This window comes from Ranitomeya variabilis, chromosome 8 (genome assembly GCF_051348905.1).
Source record: "Ranitomeya variabilis isolate aRanVar5 chromosome 8, aRanVar5.hap1, whole genome shotgun sequence".
Classification (NCBI taxonomy): Eukaryota; Metazoa; Chordata; class Amphibia; order Anura; family Dendrobatidae; genus Ranitomeya; species Ranitomeya variabilis.
In genome coordinates this window covers 210746837-210766077 of record NC_135239.1, presented here as the reverse complement: position 1 = coordinate 210766077, position 19241 = coordinate 210746837, and the positions used below count along the sequence as shown (strand labels likewise).

The 19241-nt window shown below is 47.8% G+C and overlaps 1 protein-coding gene across 2 annotated transcripts in view; it reads right to left on the bottom strand.

Annotated features, from left to right (window-relative positions):
* SRGAP3 (SLIT-ROBO Rho GTPase activating protein 3) overlaps nucleotides 1-19241 on the bottom strand; it is a 113486-nt gene that overhangs the window by 92941 nt on the left and 1304 nt on the right. The window contains exon 1 of one of the 2 annotated variants that reach the window (XM_077276740.1): nucleotides 66-302. The exons of the other annotated variant lie outside the window; for it this stretch is intronic. The gene's annotated coding sequence lies outside the window, so the exon portion shown is untranslated. Of the gene's footprint in view, nucleotides 1-65; nucleotides 303-19241 lie in introns of those variants that run through there. 2 annotated transcript variants of the gene reach the window in all.

The following is a 19241-nucleotide window of genomic DNA, read 5'->3' as shown; positions in this document are numbered from 1 at the left end:
CCGAATCCCTTCTTCCAGTTACTGCATCATTCTCTCAATCACTGCATGTAGCACTGCATCCTTACCTGTAGCCAACTCTCCCCTCTATCCAATCACCTCCTGCTCAACTGCTTTGTCTTCTCCAGTTACTGCTGCGTCCTTTTTCGTGGTCAGTGGTTCCCTCACTCCTCTCCATGGGTTGCATGTAAACCTGTAGTCAGTGCATGCTTATCTGCACCCTGTTCTCCCATACCTCCTCTCACTGCATGCAGTTTCATCCTTCTCCAGTTGCCCCAGCCTCCTCACACACTGCATCCTCACCTCTAATGCACGCAAACAATGCGTTCTCATCTCCAGCATTTATTGCATCATCCCTAATTATTGCATCCTTTTCTGCCATCCCTGCTTTCCTCACTCATTCACTACATTTTCCTTCTCACTCACTGCATGCATTTACTGCATCCACATCTCCAACACTGCATCCAGTACTTGTAGTTCCCTCCTTTATGTGCAGTCACTGCATTCTCCTCTCCAGTGACTGCATGCAGTTACTGCTGAACCTTCCTCTATAGTCACAGCTTATCCAGGGGCTGCATGCAACCCCCTGGTCACTGCCCTTATCTGCAGTCTGTGCTCCCCCATTCTCCATCCCCACTGCTTCCTTCCCTGAGATTCCCCTGGAGTCTATGCAGCAGCCCCTGGCAGACACTGCAGCCTCACTGTTCTCAGCTGCTCTTCCTAGTGACTGCAGCCCCCATCTGGACCACCTGCAGTCACTGCTTTCTATCCTCACATACCTCAGTCCTGTCTGTAATCTGCTCCTCAGTTATTTGCAGCAATGTTGTTACTGGCACAACCCACAACACAGCAACTGTGAATCCGGCAGCACTGGGAGTAGTATGAATCAGGCCCAATTTGGCAGCATCACCAGCCTTGTGTTGCCTGATATTTCTGTCACTGTGTAGTATTATTGACTAATCTTCCCAGACCAGAAGGTTTCTCTGCCTCTGGGTGCAAACAACATTCTCTGACAGCAAACTGAGACCTAGAAACCTATCACAGTGAATATGAACGTAGACCAATAACACTGGTCAACAGCATTTTTGGTGCCAAAGATATTTCATCGAATTTAGGGTATTTTTGGGGTGCTGATTCTGAATATGTCATCAGTTTTGCCAGATTGGCTCAAGTTTTTGAGATTTTTGGTATCTTATTTATAGCACTTGTTGGTAAATGCAACGCATCATCTCATTAATTTCTTTGGATTAGTACTTGAACTGAGCAGTTCTCAATATAGTTTTGTGTTAATTAGTGTTCTAAAAGTTTGTTCATAGCTTGATTTTTGCACTAACTTTATGTTGTTGTCTGTTTTCCAGTGAAAAGCATGAACTCATCAAGAAGAAGTTGTCTTAACGATCCAGACTCATTCTGTTACATTTGTGGTGAATACACACTGCCAAAACATAGAAGAAACATAACAGACTTCGTAAAAAAAGTGTATTTTGCCTATTTTGGGGTTATGCTTGGGGACCAAGACAAGTTTTGGGCACCACACATAGTGTGCAAAGCATGTATCGAATTATTACGAAAATGGAGCAAAGGACAAAGAAAAAGCTTCAAATTTGGTGTTCCAATGGTGTGGAGAGAGCCAAAAAATCATCATGATGACTGTTATTTCTGGTAAACACAGGTACAGGCACATCTTCACAATGAGAGACAGGCCTTCTTGCAGATTCCATGTTACTCCCATTTTCGTTTCTTATGCTTATTGAATCCTTGCACTTGCACTGCACAGAAATAACAGTCATCATGATGATTTTTTGGCTCTCTCCACACCATTGGAACACCAAATTTGAAGCTTTTTCTTTGTCCTTTGCTCCATTTTCGTAATAATTCGATACATGCTTTGCACACTATGTGTGGTGCCCAAAACTTGTCTTGGTCCCCAAGCATAACCCCAAAATAGGCAAAATACACTTTTTTTACGAAGTCTGTTATGTTTCTTCTATGTTTTGGCAGTGTGTATTCACCACAAATGTAACAGAATGAGTCTGGATCGTTAAGACAACTTCTTCTTGATGAGTTCATGCTTTTCACTGGAAAACAGACAACAACATAAAGTTAGTGCAAAAATCAAGCTATGAACAAACTTTTAGAACACTAATTAACACAAAACTATATTGAGAACTGCTCAGTTCAAGTACTAATCCAAAGAAATTAATGAGATGATGCGTCGCATTTACCAACAAGTGCTATAAATAAGATACCAAAAATGTCAAAAACTTGAGCCATTCTGGCAAAACTGATAGCATATTCAGAATCAGCACCTCAAAAATACCCCAAATTCATTAAAATATTTTGGACACCAGAAAAAATTTTTTTTTTTGTTGACCTGTGTAATCATTGCTGATTGGTTAAATAAGCTGTGCTGCACAGTTTCTGACACACAGCTCCAAATCCCCTGCTCCCTTCATACAGCCAAAATGTTCCTAGCATTATTCTGCCTGCAATCTCCAGTAGAGGGAGCTGATTGCATATGGGTTTATTATTGAAGTCTGCAACTTGCTTGCATCCATATAAATGGAGCTCCCCCTAGTGGTGACTGCAGACAGAATATTATCATGAATCTCTGTATACAGGGAGCTCCCCCTAGTGGTGGCTGCAGACAGGATCTTATCATGTATCTCTGTATACAGGGAGCTCCCCCTAGTGGTGACTGCAGACAGGCTCTTATCATGAATCTGTATACAGGGAGCTCCCCCTAGTGGTGGCTGCAGAGAGGATCTTATCATGTATCTCTGTATACAGGGAGCTCCCCCTAGTGGTGACTGCAGACAGGATCTTATCATGTATCTCTGTATACAGGGAGCTCCCCCTAGTGGTGACTGCAGACAGGATCTTATCATGTATCTCTGTATACAGGGAGCTCCCCCTAGTGGTGGCTGCAGAGAGGATCTTATCATATATCTCTGTATACTGGGAGCTCCCCCTAGTGGTGACTGCAGACAGGATCTTATCATGAATCTCTGTATACAGGGAGCTCCCCCTAGTGGTAACTGCAGACAGAATATTATCATGTATCTCTGTATACAGGGAGCTCCTCCTAGTGGTGGCTGCAGACAGAATCTTATGTATCTCTGTATACAGGGAGCTCCCCCTAGTGGTGACTGCAGACAGGATCTTATCATGAATCTCTGTATACAGGGAGCTCCCCCTAGTGGTGACTGCAGACAGAATATTATCATGTATCTCTATATACAGGGAGCTCCCCCTAGTGGTGGCTGCAGACAGGATCTTATCATGTATCTCTGTATACAGGAGCTCCCCCTAGTGGTGACTGCAGACAGGATCTTATTATGTATCTCTGTATACAGGAGCTCCCCCTAGTGGTGACTGCAGACAGGATCTTATCATGTATCTCTGTATACAGGGAGCTCCCCTAGTGGTGGCTGCAGACAGGATCTTATCATGTATCTCTGTATACAGGGAGCTCCCCTAGTGGTGGCTGCAGACAGGATCTTATCATGTATCACTGTATACAGGGAGCTTCCCCTAGTGGTGACTGCAGACAGAATCTTATCATGTATCTCTGTATACAGGGAGCTCCCCCTAGTGGTGACTGCAGACAGAATATTATCATGCAACTCTATATACAGGGAGCTCCCCCTAGTGGTGGCTGCAGACAATATCTTATCATGTAGCTCTGTATACAGGAAGCTCCCCCTAGTGGTGGCTGCAGACAGAATCTTATCATGTATCTCTGTATACAGGGAGCTCCCCCTAGTGGTGACTGCAGACAGAATATTATCATGCAACTCTATATACAGGGCGCTCCCCCTAGTGGTGGCTGCAGACAGGATCTTATCATGTATCACTGTATACAGGGAGCTTCCCCTAGTGGTGACTGCAGACAGGATCTTATCATGTATCTCTGTATACAGGGAGCTCCCCCTAGTGGTGGCTGCAGACAGAATCTTATCCTGTATCTCTGTATAAAGGGAGCTCCCCCTAGTGGTGGCTGCAGACAGGATCTTATCATGTATCTCTGTATACAGGGAGCTCCCCCTAGTGGTGGCTGCAGACAGAATCTTATCATGCAACTCTATATACAGGGAGCTCCCCCTAGTGGTGGCTGCAGACAGGATCTTATCATGTATCTCTGTATACAGGAGCTCCCCCTAGTGGTGGCTGCAGACAGGATCTTATCATGTATCTCTGTATACAGGGAGCTCCCCCTAGTGGTGGCTGCAGACAGGATCTTATGTATCTCTGTATACAGGGAGCTCCCCCTAGTGGTGGCTGCAGACAGGATCTTATCATGTATCTCTGTATACAGGGAGCTCCCCCTAGTGGTGACTGCAGACAGGATCTCATCATGTATCTCTATATACAGGGAGCTCCCCCTAGTGGTGGCTGCAGACAGAATCTTATCATGTGTCTCTGTATACAGGGAGCTCCCCCTAGTGGTGACTGCAGACAGGATCTTATCATGTATCTCTGTATACAGGGAGCTCCCCCTAGTGGTGACTGCAGACAGGATCTTATCATGTATCTCTGTATACAGGGAGCTCCCCCTAGTGGTGGCTGCAGACAGGATCTTATCATGTATCTCTGTATACAGGGAGCTCCCCCTAGTGGTGACTGCAGACAGGATCTTATCATGTATCTCTGTATACAGGGAGCTCCCCCTAGTGGTGGCTGCAGACAGGATCTTATCCTGTATCTCTGTATACAGGGAGCTCCCCCTAGTGGTGGCTGCAGGCAGGATCTTATCATGTATCTCTGTATATAGGGAGCTCCCCCTAGTGGTGGCTGCAGACAGGATCTTATCATGTATCTCTATATACAGGAAGCTCCCCCTAGTGGTGGCTGCAGACAGGATCTTATCATGTATCTCTGTATACAGGGAGCTCCCCCTAGTGGTGACTGCAGACACATCTTATCATGTATCTCTGTATACAGGGAGCTCCCCCTAGTGGTGGCTGCAGACAGGATCTTATCATGTATCTCTGTATACAGGGAGCTCCCCCTAGTGGTGGCTGCAGACAGGATCTTATCATGTATCTCTGTATACAGGGAGCTCCCCCTAGTGGTGACTGCAGACACATCTTATCATGTATCTCTGTATACAGGGAGCTCCCCCTAGTGGTGGCTGCAGACAGGATCTTATCATGTATCTCTGTATACAGGGAGCTCCCCCTAGTGGTGGCTGCAGACAGGATCTTATCATGTATCTCTGTATACAGGGAGCTCCCCCTAGTGGTGGCTGCAGACAGGATCTTATCATGTATCTCTGTATACAGGGAGCTCCCCCTAGTGGTTGCTGCAGACAGACAGCATTAAGTCATATATCTATATGGCTATTTGAAGAAAAGAAGTGTTTTCGCTCTGGAGCTTCTTTATCTGTATATCATTATGGGTGGTGAACATTACGCAGCATATGTACATTGGTACCATGTGTTACGCTGTGCTGTTCCGCTATTTCAGTGGATGGTGCACGTCAGCTGTGTGACCCAAGCTGTTTATTTTGGACGCTCGGCGAGCTCAGGATTTCACTGGAATACGTTGAGCGTAAAGTGGAATTTACAGCAGAGCCAGTGAATGAGCCGAGACCCATCCAAAGGCTGCAGATGTTTCCTGGGGTTTCGGAATTTAGGACGGGCCTGGAGACGGATCCGAGTGAGTGAAGCAGCGATATTGGCTGCATCCCGAGAACATGGAGAGAAGCAGAATCATGCGGGGTAATAAGTGCAACTGGCTCCCTGGAGGGGTGACGGGACGGTGAATGTCCACAAGAATAGGACTGTGACGTAGACGAACACTCCGCACCTGTAGGCCTGCTGAGCCACTGTATCTAAGCCATTATCTGCGATACTGTCTGTGCTTATCATATGTCCTACTAAGCCTGTGTGTCTAAGCGTATCTAAGCCTTAGGTGAGTGATACTGTCTGGAGATCCCCGCAGCACTACAGCCCCCATCATGTGCTGTTACTCATTCCCGGGAAGCTTGCTGTCAGTGAATTGAGTCATGAATGAGTTTAATTGTTTCCTCATTTTGATGCTGGATGATGCATCGTGCGGTGAGAAAGAAATGCTGAGAACACCAACACAAAGTGCTCATTCTGTTCTTGTGCCGGGGACTGGCTCAGCCAGGCCCGCAATAATAAGTCATTGAAGCAACAGACAAGGGACTGGGGATGCATGCTAATGTCACGGCTCAGGGGCCAGGACCAGATCCCTGCGCTGTGATCTACTATGGAGGGATCTATAGGGTTTTATGTAATGGGGTATTCCTATCGTATAAAGTCATGATCAATCACCACATATTTTTGGGGGGGTCCTCCACCCATCTGTAAGTAAAGGAGCTGCAGTATCTTCTGCATTCACTGTGTTTCCTTCCCAGCAGCGCTCCGTCCACCCGCAGCGCAGAAAACTGGAGAAACAGCAATGATGACCCGGAGCCTGTGTGTCCACAACAGTTTCAATATCTCTGCTTGCTGTCAAGTGGGGAATATTTTCCAGAGGCTGAAAACATCTGCATAGAGAGAGCTGAGAGTTTCTTACAATTGTACCCAGTCTGGATAATCATGGACTTCAGACTGGTATATTGTTCCTGCACTGGTACACTGTAACAAAATATCAGCACAGGAGGCATTTGTACTGTTGATGTGTTTCTCTCACAGAGGATTGTCCCACCGACTCAGGGACGGGTTAGATCTGTGCAAGTTTCCACCTGTAGATAAGAACGCTCCCACTGACAGCAAGCAGAGATCTTGGCAATGGTGACAATTTAAAGCACAAGAATTAGTAGAATCTTGCAGAATTTTTTATTATGTTCCTCACATTATCAGTCAGTGTGGGTGATGGGTTATAAAGGTTTGTGTTACTCTATGGGTCCGGATCGCCCCTTTCGCAGTCACGTCTCTGATTTTGGCAGTTTGTCAGTTTCCTCCTCCAGGGTTCATACGACTCATTCTCCATGGCCGGACCCCGGCTGTGCGACCATTACGTCATCTGTTTGAGGGTCAGGGCCCCCTGATATGGGGTCTGAAGCCAGCTCCCCCTTTGTCTGGCGGCCCCTGTCACTTCTCTCCTTCCCTTTCCTCCAGCTTCCAGCAATGATGGTTATGTTCCTCTGACAGTGACTGAGGGCAAATCGGAGAAAGTGGAGTTAAAGGGGAATCAAATACATTCATTTTGATGGGTGTTCCCTTCCCAGATCAGTCCCCTTTGCCTGTATTATCCAGTTCTTATTTTCTACTGCATGGTATACCACATATATGGGGCTGACAACCAATATGGCTGCTAGTATAGAGCAACTGCAGGTTGTCACCAGCTTTCATACTGTCCTGATGGTAATTCTGACTTTATACACGTTCCTGCTCCCAGATCACGGGAAATCAAAGCACATTTGTCCTTCAGGTCCTCGTAAGATGCATGACAGCATGGCAATCATAGGAAGATGGGAAGAGGCCGAGCTGATGGCGGCTGCTTCAGTCTGGGGGCTCAATTCTCTTACAAGTCTGATCTGGGGGTCTTATTATATAGGGCCTGGTCTGGAGTCTGAATTAATTTAGGGGCCTGGTCTGGAGTCTGCATTAATTTAGGGGTCTGAATTAAAGCGGCTGCACCAAGGATATTTACTATAGATATGATAGTGGATAACAATCTCGGGGGGTCCAATTGCTGAGACCCCCAATGATTGTGAAAATGGGGCTCTACAGTGTCCCGTAGCAATGGAGCGGAGGTCCAGCACTCTGTTGTCTAAGGTCATGAATTGCCAAGTCACATTGTTGGGGTCAGGGGGGTCCCAACATTCGGCTCCCCAATCAATCAATCAATCAATCATTTATTCCCTACCCCCCTATTCTTAGGGGATATCCTATATACTTGCTACATCCCCATTAATGTAGGGGTCTCGTTTAGGGTCTGCATTAGTTAGAAGTCTGGTCTGATGTCAGAATTAATTGAAGGGTCTGAGCCCATGACCTAATCTGCCATTGCTGACAACCCCGGTGTGATCTGTCCTGGCAGTATCGATGGTTGTCACCGAGCTTTTCCTGGAGCAGATACAAATAATATTCTATTATTTCTGGAAAGTGAAGGACGTGGAAGCTTCGGATATGGCGGGCACCTGCTCCTTATCCAGTGCACCGAGCTTGCCCCCCACCCTGTCCTTCGCCCGCTGCCCCCTCCTCACGCTCGCCCCTCATTGATATGCCTCCGGGCCATGGCAGGGGCCTGGGAAGTTGTGATTGTGCAGTACTGAGCACATAGTGTCCCCATTGTCCGGCAGCAGCAGTAATTCAGCGCGGCTTCTGTCTCCCCCCGCTCGCCCCCATTATAACTGGGCATTCAGAGGAATCGCAGTCCCATAGGGTGGGGCGGGGGGATAAGCCTTTTCTGTATAGGGAATCATTCAAGTGTTAGAGCCCCTTTTCCACCCAGCAGCTGAGATGCTCTGTAGTATCACGGGGTGTGATGGAGTTTTGCAGGGGGGGCTGCGTACACGGCCCCTTCCTAATTAAACAAAGCCCCCCTCCGCTGTTTAGAATTCTTAAAGGGGCCGATCAGGGAAGAAGAGCATAATCCTTGTATAATGGTAAGCTCTGCAACTCTCTACTATGCTACGTGTTTCAATCCATCACCATTTTCAAGACCTCTGCTTGCTGCGAGGGATATGGTTACATTAACTGTTCCCAAATCTGAAAGCTGATTCTCTGAGCTGAAAACGGAGGCACAAATCTCCAGACCTAGATTTACCTACACTGATACATTGTAACAAATCTCAGCTGATACGTGACCATCGGTACAGTCCTGCATTAGTTAGTACGGATGGCTGGATAACGACTGTATCTGGGGTGGATCTATCGTGGCGCAGAGGCTGCGGTCACACTGATCCGGTATATGTGACTCCTGCCCAAAGTAATGGCCAAATAACACCGTGCAAAAGCCGTCATATAACGGATGGATCCACCTTGTGGCCACTGCAGGTATTACATGTATTGTAACATCTGATCAAAATGTGACTATTCTCAGAACTGTTATAGGAAAGATATATATCTTGGTATCGTGTTAGCCAGTAGATAGAAAAATATTTACAATTGAGAGTCCTCAGTGGTTGATACCTTTTAATGGCTAACTGAAAAGATGGTAACAAATTGCAGCTTTCGAGACTACTCGGGTCCCTTCATCAGGCAGAGAATAATACAAAATATAGGTGACTAGCAGCACTCACTTCTTAGGGCGCTCGTTCCAAATCCAGGGAACCCTCCTGGGTAAAACGTATACTCAGAGTTAGAAGAACAGCGCTCCAGCCGGGTGTTATGGTCCAATAGAAGAAATCTTTATTTCAGCCATGATAAAACAGCAACGTTTCGACCGCACAATAGGTCTTTTTCAAGCATGCTTGCTTGCTTGAAAAAGACCTATTGTGCGGTCGAAACATTGCTGTTTTATCATGGCTGAAATAAAGATTTCTTCTATTGGACCATAACACCCGGCTGGAGCGCTGTTCTTCTAAGGCTAGGTTCAGATTGCGTTAGTGCAATCCGTTTAGCGCGAGCGCTAGCGGATTGCGCTAATGCAATGTCTTTTTCGGGGCCGCGTTCAGGGGTCGCGTTAACGTCCCCGCTCTCGCAGATCCCCGATCTGCGAGAGCGGGGAACGGACCTCTGGCGCAAGCAGCGTCCGAGGCGCGCTACAAAAGACCGGCACATCGGTAGCGCGTGCCCAAAATGACACGTGCTAGCATTGCGCTCTAACATTGCCGGCAATGGGAGCGCTAACGGACGCGGTGCACGGCGTTAATTTCGCCGTGCAACGCTGTCCGTTAGCGCTATCCCATTAACGCAATGGGAACCTAGCCTAACTCTGAATAGACTAATACAAATTCTGAAAAAAAAAAAAACACATTTATGCACAATACAGCCCAGAAGTAATGCCATGGATAAGACCGGTGACGTGAAGCAGAACTACCATTATGTGAGAGTGATAAACCGCTGTGTCCATAAATATTGGAACAGTTCATAGATAAGGATTGTGAATGTTTTATTGTCCTCTGATTGGGGTCTGGTTCTGTTGTGATGATTCCACAAGGTCCGAGGAGCAAATTCCTTGATTGATGTAAAAAGACATAAATCCATGCAACAACACATTCATTCCTGCACTGAGAGTGTCAAAGGTCGTCATCAGCTTATATTCCCAGACTCTTCTGTCTCTCTGAGATTTGAAGTTACCTTTTAATACAAGTAATTTCATGTTCATAATGCTGTGATATGGGAGACAAAAATGTATTGCCACAGGTAAAGCTTGCAATTTGTTACCATCTTCTCAGTTAGCCATTAAAAGGTATCAACCACAAAGGACTCTCAATTCTAAATATTATTCTATTCTCAGAACTGAAAGTTATCCCCTATCTATAGGACAGGACTTAGTGGTCCCTTTAAGAGCCACAAGGACCCTTTAAATGTGAGCTGGAGAAACAGAAATGCTGAAGGAGGCAGGGAGAGAGAGGACAGCCCCTGGGACTGCTGGAGAAGTGCTCAGCCAATCAGATCGCTGACAGGAGGAGGAGCCGAGCAGGAGCTGATGCAGAAGACGCGGGCTAGCGGCTCTGACTAGAGAAGGCGGTGCTGGAGCGTCAAAAGGGTCGTGTCCTGAATGTGAGGACCTGCCCCTGCGCATCCCCTATGCCCCAGCGGTGGCCATACATACTGGTCATGTACCTGCTCTGCTTTACTTCTTCCCTCTAAAATGTCAAACTGCCAAATAGAGCCCAATACAGACATTAAGGTCTGTCTGGCGCTGTTTGGGTTCAACGGTTCAACGTAGGACAGAATCAATAACGGCACAGAAATTCTAGTGTGACGGCAACTCTGCAAACAGCAGATATTAACCATGAGGGATGGAAACTGTTAACAGCATTTGCTGCAGATGAATTTGTGATCTTTTACAAGCAACGTGTGGCTGTCTACGATTTATTGATGGAGGAGATAAAAAAGGGAAATGTGGATCTAACGTGAAGGCCCGTAATTTAAAAAAAAAAAAAAAAATCATGACAAAAATCAGTTTACAGCTGAACACACCTCAAAATGAGTCAGCCGCCAATCTGATCTCTGGTGCAATGTGAAGATCCTGGGCCCCTATGTAAAATCTGCAAGAAACCCCTGCGCTGCGAGGCCAGGGGTGACATGGTGACCTCCTCTGGAAGAAAAATGGAGATAGAAGAAAACCGTCCGCATTCTCGTCTTGGGATAACGGAGAGTTCTTCAAGGACAGGGATCGGTGCGGGGTCGAGGGGAGCGGGCATGAAAGAAGCGGGGTCAAGGAAAGCAAAATTGAGGGAAGTGGGGTTGAGGAGAGCAGGGATGAGAGAAATGGGGTCCAAGGGAGCGGGGATGAGAGAAGCGGGGGTCCAGGGAAGCGGAGATGAGAGAAGTGGGGTCAAGGGGAGCAGGATGAGAGAAGCGGGGTCCAGGGGAGCAGGATGAGAGAAGCAGGGTCAAGGGAAGCGGGATGAGAGAAGCGGGGTCCAGGGAAGCGGAGATGAGAGAAGTGGGGTCAAGGGGAGCAGGATGAGAGAAGCGGGGTCCAGGGGAGCAGGATGAGAGAAGCAGGGTCAAGGGAAGCAGGATGAAAGAAGCGGGGTCAAGGGAAGCGGGATGAGAGAAGCGGGGTCCAGGGGAGCAGGGATAAGAGAAGTGGGGTCCTGGGGAGCGGAGATGAGAGAAGCGGGGTCCAGGGGAGCAGGATGAAAGAAGCGGGGTCAAGGAAAGCAAAATTGAGGGAAGTGGGGTTGAGGAGAGCAGGGATGAGAGAAATGGGGTCCAAGGGAGCGGGGATGAGAGAAGCGGGGTCCAGGGAAGCGGAGATGAGAGAAGCAGGGTCAAGGAAAGCGGGATGAGAGAAGCGGGGTCCAGGGGAGCAGGATGAAAGAAGCGGGGTCAAGGGAAGCGGGATGAGAGAAGCGGGGTCCAGGGAAGCGGTATGAGAGAAGCGGGGTCCAGGGGAGCAGGGATAAGAGAAGTGGGGTAAGGGGAGCGGGATGAGAGAGGCGGGGTTAAGGGGAGCAGAGATAAGAGAAGTGGGGTCCAGGGGAGTGGAGATGAGAGAAGTGGGGTCCAGGGGAGCGGGATGAGAGAAGCGGGGTCCAGGGGAGCGGGATGAAAGAAGCAGGGTCAAGGGTAGCGGGATGAGAGAAACGGGGTCGAGGGGAGCGGAGATGAGAGAAGTGGGGTCCAGGGGAGCGGGATGAGAGAAGCGGGGTCCAAGGGAGTGGAGATCAGAGAAGCGGGGTCCAAGGGAGTGGAGATCAGAGAAGCGGGGTCCAGGGGAGTGGAGATGAGAGAAGTGGGGTCCAGGGGAGCGGGATGAGAGAAGTGGGGTTAAGGGGAGCGGGGATGAAGGAAGCGGGGTCCAAGGGAGCGGGGATTAAAGAAGCAGGGTCAAGGGAAGCGGGATGAGAGAAGTGGGGTCCAGGGGAGCGGGGATGAGAGAAGTGGGGTCCAGGGGAGCAGGGATGATAGAGGCAGGCCCCAGGTCTGACTATGGACTGTATCTGAGTGAATCCAGCCTCTCATTACGAGACACATCTGCTCAGTTTTACAACCTCTTGAGGTGAATGTTGCCCACATGTTCTCACCGACCAACCGACCGCTGAGGGATGTAGGAATGTGGCATGGAAAGCAGCACAATACAGGACTGTACACAGCACACCTGCAGCTCTTCAAGGACAGTGGGGCCCAGGCCAGAGTATAGTGTGCACTGGATATAATGTAGCAAACGCTCAGCTGTGATAAGTATAAGGGTACATTTCCACTGGCGAGGAAAACGGACGAGTGCAATCCGATAAAAAATCGGATTGCACTCGGACCAATGTTTTTCAATAGGTGTCTTTTCATTTGCGCTTTTTTTCTCAGCCGAAATCGGACTGAGAAAAAAATCGCAGCCTGCTGCGATTTGCTGCGAGTCTCGGACGAGATTCGCCAATGCAAGTCAATGGGTGCGAGAAAAAAATCGCACAGCACTCGCACCATGCGAGTTCTGTCCGATTTTTACGCACCGGTGTCCTTTGAAAAGCCGGCAATTCAGCGCGGTGTACAGTAAAATCACACTGACAGGTTAGAATAGAATAGATATATACACATAGAATGTGTATATATACATATATATATATGTCAGTGAGACACCTATATATGTATATTTATATTTAATGCAGCGCTAGATAGCATAAAAGCCGCTAATTCAATTGCCGGCTTTTGCTCTCTCCTTCACAAACCCGACAGGATATGAGATGGTTTACATATAGTAAACCATCTCATATCCCCTTTTTTTTTGCATATTCCACACTACTAATGTTAATAGTGTGTATGTGCAAAATTTGGCCGCTGTAGCTGCTAAAATAAAGGGTTAAATGGCGGAAAAAATTGGCGTGGGCTCCCGCGCAATTTTCTCCGCCAGAGTGGTAAAGCCAGTGACTGACGGCAGATATTAATAGCCAGGAGAGGGTCCATGGTTATTGGCCCCCCCGTGGCTAAAAACATCTGCCCCCGGCCACCCCAGAAAAGGCACATCTGGAAGATGCGCCTATTCTGGCACTTGGCCACTCTCTTCCCACTCCCGTGTAGCGGTGGGATATGGGGTAATGAAGGGTTAATGTCACCTTGCTATTGTAAGGTGACATTAAGCCAGATTAATAATGGAGAGGCGTCAATTATGACACCTATCCATTATTAATCCAATTGTATGAAAGGGTTAATAAACACACACACACATGATTTAAAAGTATTTTAATGAAATAAACACAGCGTTTGTTTTAATATTTTATTGCTCTCTCAATCCATTTGCAGGCCCTCGCTTGGCAAAACAATAAATGCACAAGATACATACCCTCTGTTGAACCGTCACGTCCCACGAAGTAATCCATCTGAAGGGGTTAAAATAATTTACAAGCAGGAGCCCTGCAAAGGCAGCTGTGCTCGTGCTTGTAATTCCCCGGAGAATGAAGGAAATGTAGGTCATTGACCTACATTTCCTACAGTCGCGGTGATGCGCCCCCTGCTGGATGTCCTCATATGACCTGGAGCGTGGGAAAAAGTTCCCAGGCTGCAGTTCATGAGAACATCCAGCAGGGGCGCCTCACCGCGACTCAATGTAAGTATAGATCACTGCTTTCCTTTCAGCACCCGGGGATTACAGGCACGAGCGAGTGGTTTATCGCAGCTCGTGCCTGTAATATTAGTTAACCCCTTCAGATGGATTACCGCGTGGGACGTGATCGGACATCAGAAGGTATGTATCTTGTGCGTTTATTATTTTGCCAAGCGAGGGTGTTGCTGATGGATTGAGAGAGCAATAAATTATTAAAACAACCTGTTTGTTTCTTTCATTAAAATACTTTTTAATCATGTGTGTGTGTTTTTTAACCCTTTCAAACAATTGGATTAATAATGGATAAGTGTCATAATTGACGCCTCTCCATTATTAATCTGGCTTAATGTCACCTTACAATAGCAAGGTGACATTAACCCTTCATTACTCCATATCCCACCGCTACAGGGAGTGGGAAGAGAGTGGCCAAGTGCCAGAATAGGCGCATCTTCCAGATGTGCCTTTTCTGGGGTGGCTGGGGGCAGATGTTTTTAGCCACGGGGGGGGGGGGGGGGGCAATAACCATGGACCCTCTCCTGGCTATTAATATCTGCCCTCAGTCACTGGCTTTACCACTCTGGCGGAGAAAATTGCGCGGGAGCCCACGCCAAGTTTTTCCGCCATTTAACCCTTTATTTTAGCAGCTACAGCGCTGAAATTTTGCACATACACACTACTAACATTAGTAGTGTGGAATATGCAAAAAAAAAGGGGATATGAGATGGTTTACTGTATGTAATCATGTCTCATATCCTGTCGGGTTTGTGAAGGAGAAGGAAAAAGCCGGCAATTGAATTAGCGGCTTTTATGCTATCTAGCGCTGCATTAAATATAAATATACATATATAGGTGTCTCACTGACATATATATATATATATGTATATATACCTATTCTATGTGCATATATCTACTCTATTCTAACCTGTCAGTGTGATTTTACTGTACACGGCGCTGAATTGCCGGCTTTTCAAAGGACACTGGTGCGTAAAAATCGGACAGCAATACGGATGTCATACTGATGTCATACGGATGATGCGATTAAAAATCGCATTGCACTCGCATGACACTCGCATGACAATCGCATACGTTACATCCGTTTTTTCGGTCCAGATTACGGACCGATTTGTCTCTCGCCAGTGGAAATGTACCCTTAGGGCTCATTTCCACATGCGAGTCACACGTCCGTATCTCGCATGTGGAAACCAAGCTGTGGAGCCGGCACTGAGGAGCGGAGCGTGCGGCCGCATAGGAACACATGGAGCTGCACAGCTCCGCTCCAAAATGCCGGCGCCAGAGCTTGGTTTCCACATGCGAGATACGGACGTGTGCCTCGCATGTGGAAATGAGCCCTTAGGCTGGAGTCACACTGCCTTATTTCTCCTGCGAGAATCGCATCGTAAAACTGACGGCTCTCCTGACCGGAGCTTGACAGCTGCATAGTAATCCATCATGCTGTCATGCTCGGGTCAGGAGAGGTGCCGGCCAGTCCGTGCAGTGCGATGCGATTATCGCATGAGAAATATGGCAGTGTGACTCCAGCCTTAGGGTACGTGTCCACGTTCAGGATGGCCGGCGCTTTGGACGGAGCGGAAAACCCGCTCTGCCCAAAGCTCCGCCCCCTTATGTAGACGCGATGATGTGTTAATTGCACACATCCGGAATCATCGCACCCCACACATAGGGCCCTGTGTTTTACCTTGCGGCGGCGCAGCATCGCCGCAAGGTAAACGGACATGCTGCGTTCTAAAAAGACGCGCCGCATGTCCGGAATCGCAGGGCCGACGGGTGCGTGTTACCACGCATAGTGGAGACAAAATGTCATAAAATCCCCTCCACTATGCTGGAACATCTGGACGCTGCGTGTTTGACGCTGCGGCTCTTCGCAGCGTCAAACACGCAGCGTTTCCTGAACGTGGACACGTACCCTTAGTGTAAGTAAAATGTTTCCATTCACTGGCAGCAAGAAGAGATATTGAAAATGATGGGAAAGGGCCCAATTCATTATTGCATTTCTGGCTTTTTTTTCCTAAGTTTTTGGTGTTTTACACCAGTTTTTAATTCTTCTTTTAATTCGCTCCTTTTTTTAAAGTCACTTTTTTCAAATGCTCGTCTGTTTTTTCTTACTTTCCCCATTGTGGGCAAAGTTTGGGGTTTCCACAGGTTTTTGGCTGATTCATCATCTGCGACTTTTCAAAAAGTTTCTCATTTTTGCCCAGAAAGGTATCAACCACTGAGGACTCTCAATTCTAAATATTTTTCATTTTTGCCCATAAATCCTCCAGTCCCCGTCGTCCTCCTAGAGTGATTTTACATAGGACAGAAATTTTAGTGCAATTTTTGCAACATTTCGCACTAATAAAAATTACAAAGACAAAAATAAATATGATTTTTACTCTTTGCAAGATCCAAGAGCGTACACTTTTGAAGAATTAAAACACAAAAAACAGCAACGAATAAGGCAAAACATAAAAAGCAAAATGTAAAATAAAATAAAAAAAAAAAAGCAAATGATGAATTGGAGGCAGAAAGTTTATAAAACTTTAATATGTTCCACGATTTAACACTTGGAGTGCGTTCAAAAAGAGGGGTTTTTTTTCTTAGATTTTGGAACATAACTGCATTTAAAAAAAAAAAAAATCAAAAAAATTGTAAAAAAAAAAAATCTCAAAAGAATCGAGTTTTATTTTCCCATCTGGATGCAGAATTTTTGGTTTAAAAAAAGGAGAAAAAAAAACCACCAGGAAGGTCTCAGCTTTATAAACTTGCAACAAATGCAATGTGAATCTGCTCTTAGAATTGTTTTTGTGGTTTTACTTACATTTTTTGGCCATTTTTGTCCAGATGTTAGGTCTTCAGTGCCGTATAAAGCACGCGACATATAATGGAGGACACCTTTGATTGGCGCCGCGCCGTTGTACTGGTAGTATAATGCCATATTTTTATGTAAACCAGGCTTTTTGCCTCTTTTCTATCGGCCTCGCCAGTTTTCTGACAATTGGGTGGGGCTTACAGGAGGGCGGAGCCTCCGTGTACGGACACATGTACTGTCATTGACGCCGTGTAATGGAAATGTGCGCCGGCTCTGATTCCTGAAGAGGTTTGGGCTTTTCATTCCCAGGTTGGGGCGATCGGACCCCCAATCTGCCTCTCACCCGGGGGGTCAGCATCATTAACAGTGGTTGCTATGGATGCGAATAATTCGGCAGATACCAGACGACCCCTGTACGCCCGTATCCCAGTGTTACCCCTATGACACGGGGTGTGCGTCGCGGTCATTAGTGGTCTCCGCATTCCTTCCATTACTGATCCCCCCCTTCCCGAGCTCGATGACGGCCATGGAGACATCTGGAATAATGGCGGCATTGTCACCGCCGCTCATTACCACATTCCAGCTGGGTGGTTAAAGAAAACCGTCGTCACGCAGAGAGGGTCTCGCGTCCCACACAAATGTCTGTCATGTAATGTGAGGTGCCGTGATGGGGCGGCCATTGTTGCAAGAAATGAAATGGAGGTATGACAAGTGTGACCCGGTCGTGGGGGTCCGCCGTGCGAAGTACAGGCCTTGTGACCCTCGGCGACCAATCAGGGCCCAGCTTTCATTTTCTAAACTGCAGTGTTAGGCCTTCATCTGACTGGTTGCTAAGGGCAACAATCTCCTGGCAGACATCTTGGATCCCCGAGGCCTGAGATGTCGTCAGTGATTTCAGCCAAGATGACAATGAACCCGAGTGTCTCCAGGTTTAGGGAGAAACCAGAGAACAACAGCACACGGCAAATTCATAATAAAAACAACTCTCAAAGTACAAAGGTCGCCATCTTTACCGACAAAATGGCCGAAATGATAGAACAAGTTGCCACACGTTGCGATTGAGAGCGTCCCCCACCCCAAAAACATGGCGGCCTCCTGCAACTAATAAAAATATAGCTCTAAAGCACACACACATGGCGAGTTATGGAGGGTTAACACTGACAACCGACAACCCTTCAGCTCAAAAGGGTGTTCAAAATAGTTGTCACTTCCCTTCCCTCACATTCATAAGTAGTCACCCGGCTACTCCATTATCTGTTGCTAGGCAACAGCTTAGAAATCCTCTAAGGGCCGGGCCCTAAATGTCTGATACATGAGGGCCCCGTCTTCCACTCTAAGGGCCGGGCCCTAAACGTCTGATACATGAGGGCCCCGTCTTCCACTGTAAGGGCCGGGCCCTAAATGTCTGATACATGAGGGCCCCGTCTTCCACTGTAAGGGCCGGGCCCTAAATGTCTGATACATGAGGGCCCCGTCTTCCACTGTAAGGGCCGGGCCCTAAATGTCTGATACATGAGGGCCCCGTCTTCCACTGTAAGGGCCGGATCCTAAATGTCTGATACATGAGGGCCCCGTCTTCCACTGTAAGGGCCGGGCCCTAAATGTCTGATACATGAGGGCCCCGTCTTCCACTGTAAGGGCCGGGCCCTAAACGTCTGATACATGAGGGCCCCGTCTTCCACTCTAAGGGCCGGGCCCTAAACGTCTGATACATGAGGGCCCCGTCTTCCACTGTAAGGGCCGGGCCCTAAATGTCTGATACATGAGGCCCCGTCTTCCACTCTAAGGGCCGGGCCCTAAACGTCTGATACATGAGGGCCCCGTCTTCCACTCTAAGGGCCGGGCCCTAAATGTCTGATACATGAGGGCCCCGTCTTCCACTGTAAGGGCCGGGCCCTAAATGTCTGATACATGAGGGCCCCGTCTTCCACTGTAAGGGCCGGGCCCTAAATGTCTGATACATGAGGGCCCCGTCTTCCACTGTAAGGGCCGGGCCCTAAATGTCTGATACATGAGGCCCCGTCTTCCACTCTAAGGGCCGGATCCTAAATGTCTGATACATGAGGGCCCCGTCTTCCACTCTAAGGGCCGGGCCCTAAATGTCTGATACATGAGGGCCCCGTCTTCCACTCTAAGGGCCGGGCTCTAAATGTCTGATACATGAGGGACCCGTCTTCCACTGTAAGGGCCGGGCCCCAAATGTCTGATACATGAGGCCCCGTCTTCCACTCTCAGGGCCGGGCCCTAAATGTCTGATACATGAGGGCCCCGTCTTCCACTCTAAGGGCCGGGCCCTAAACGT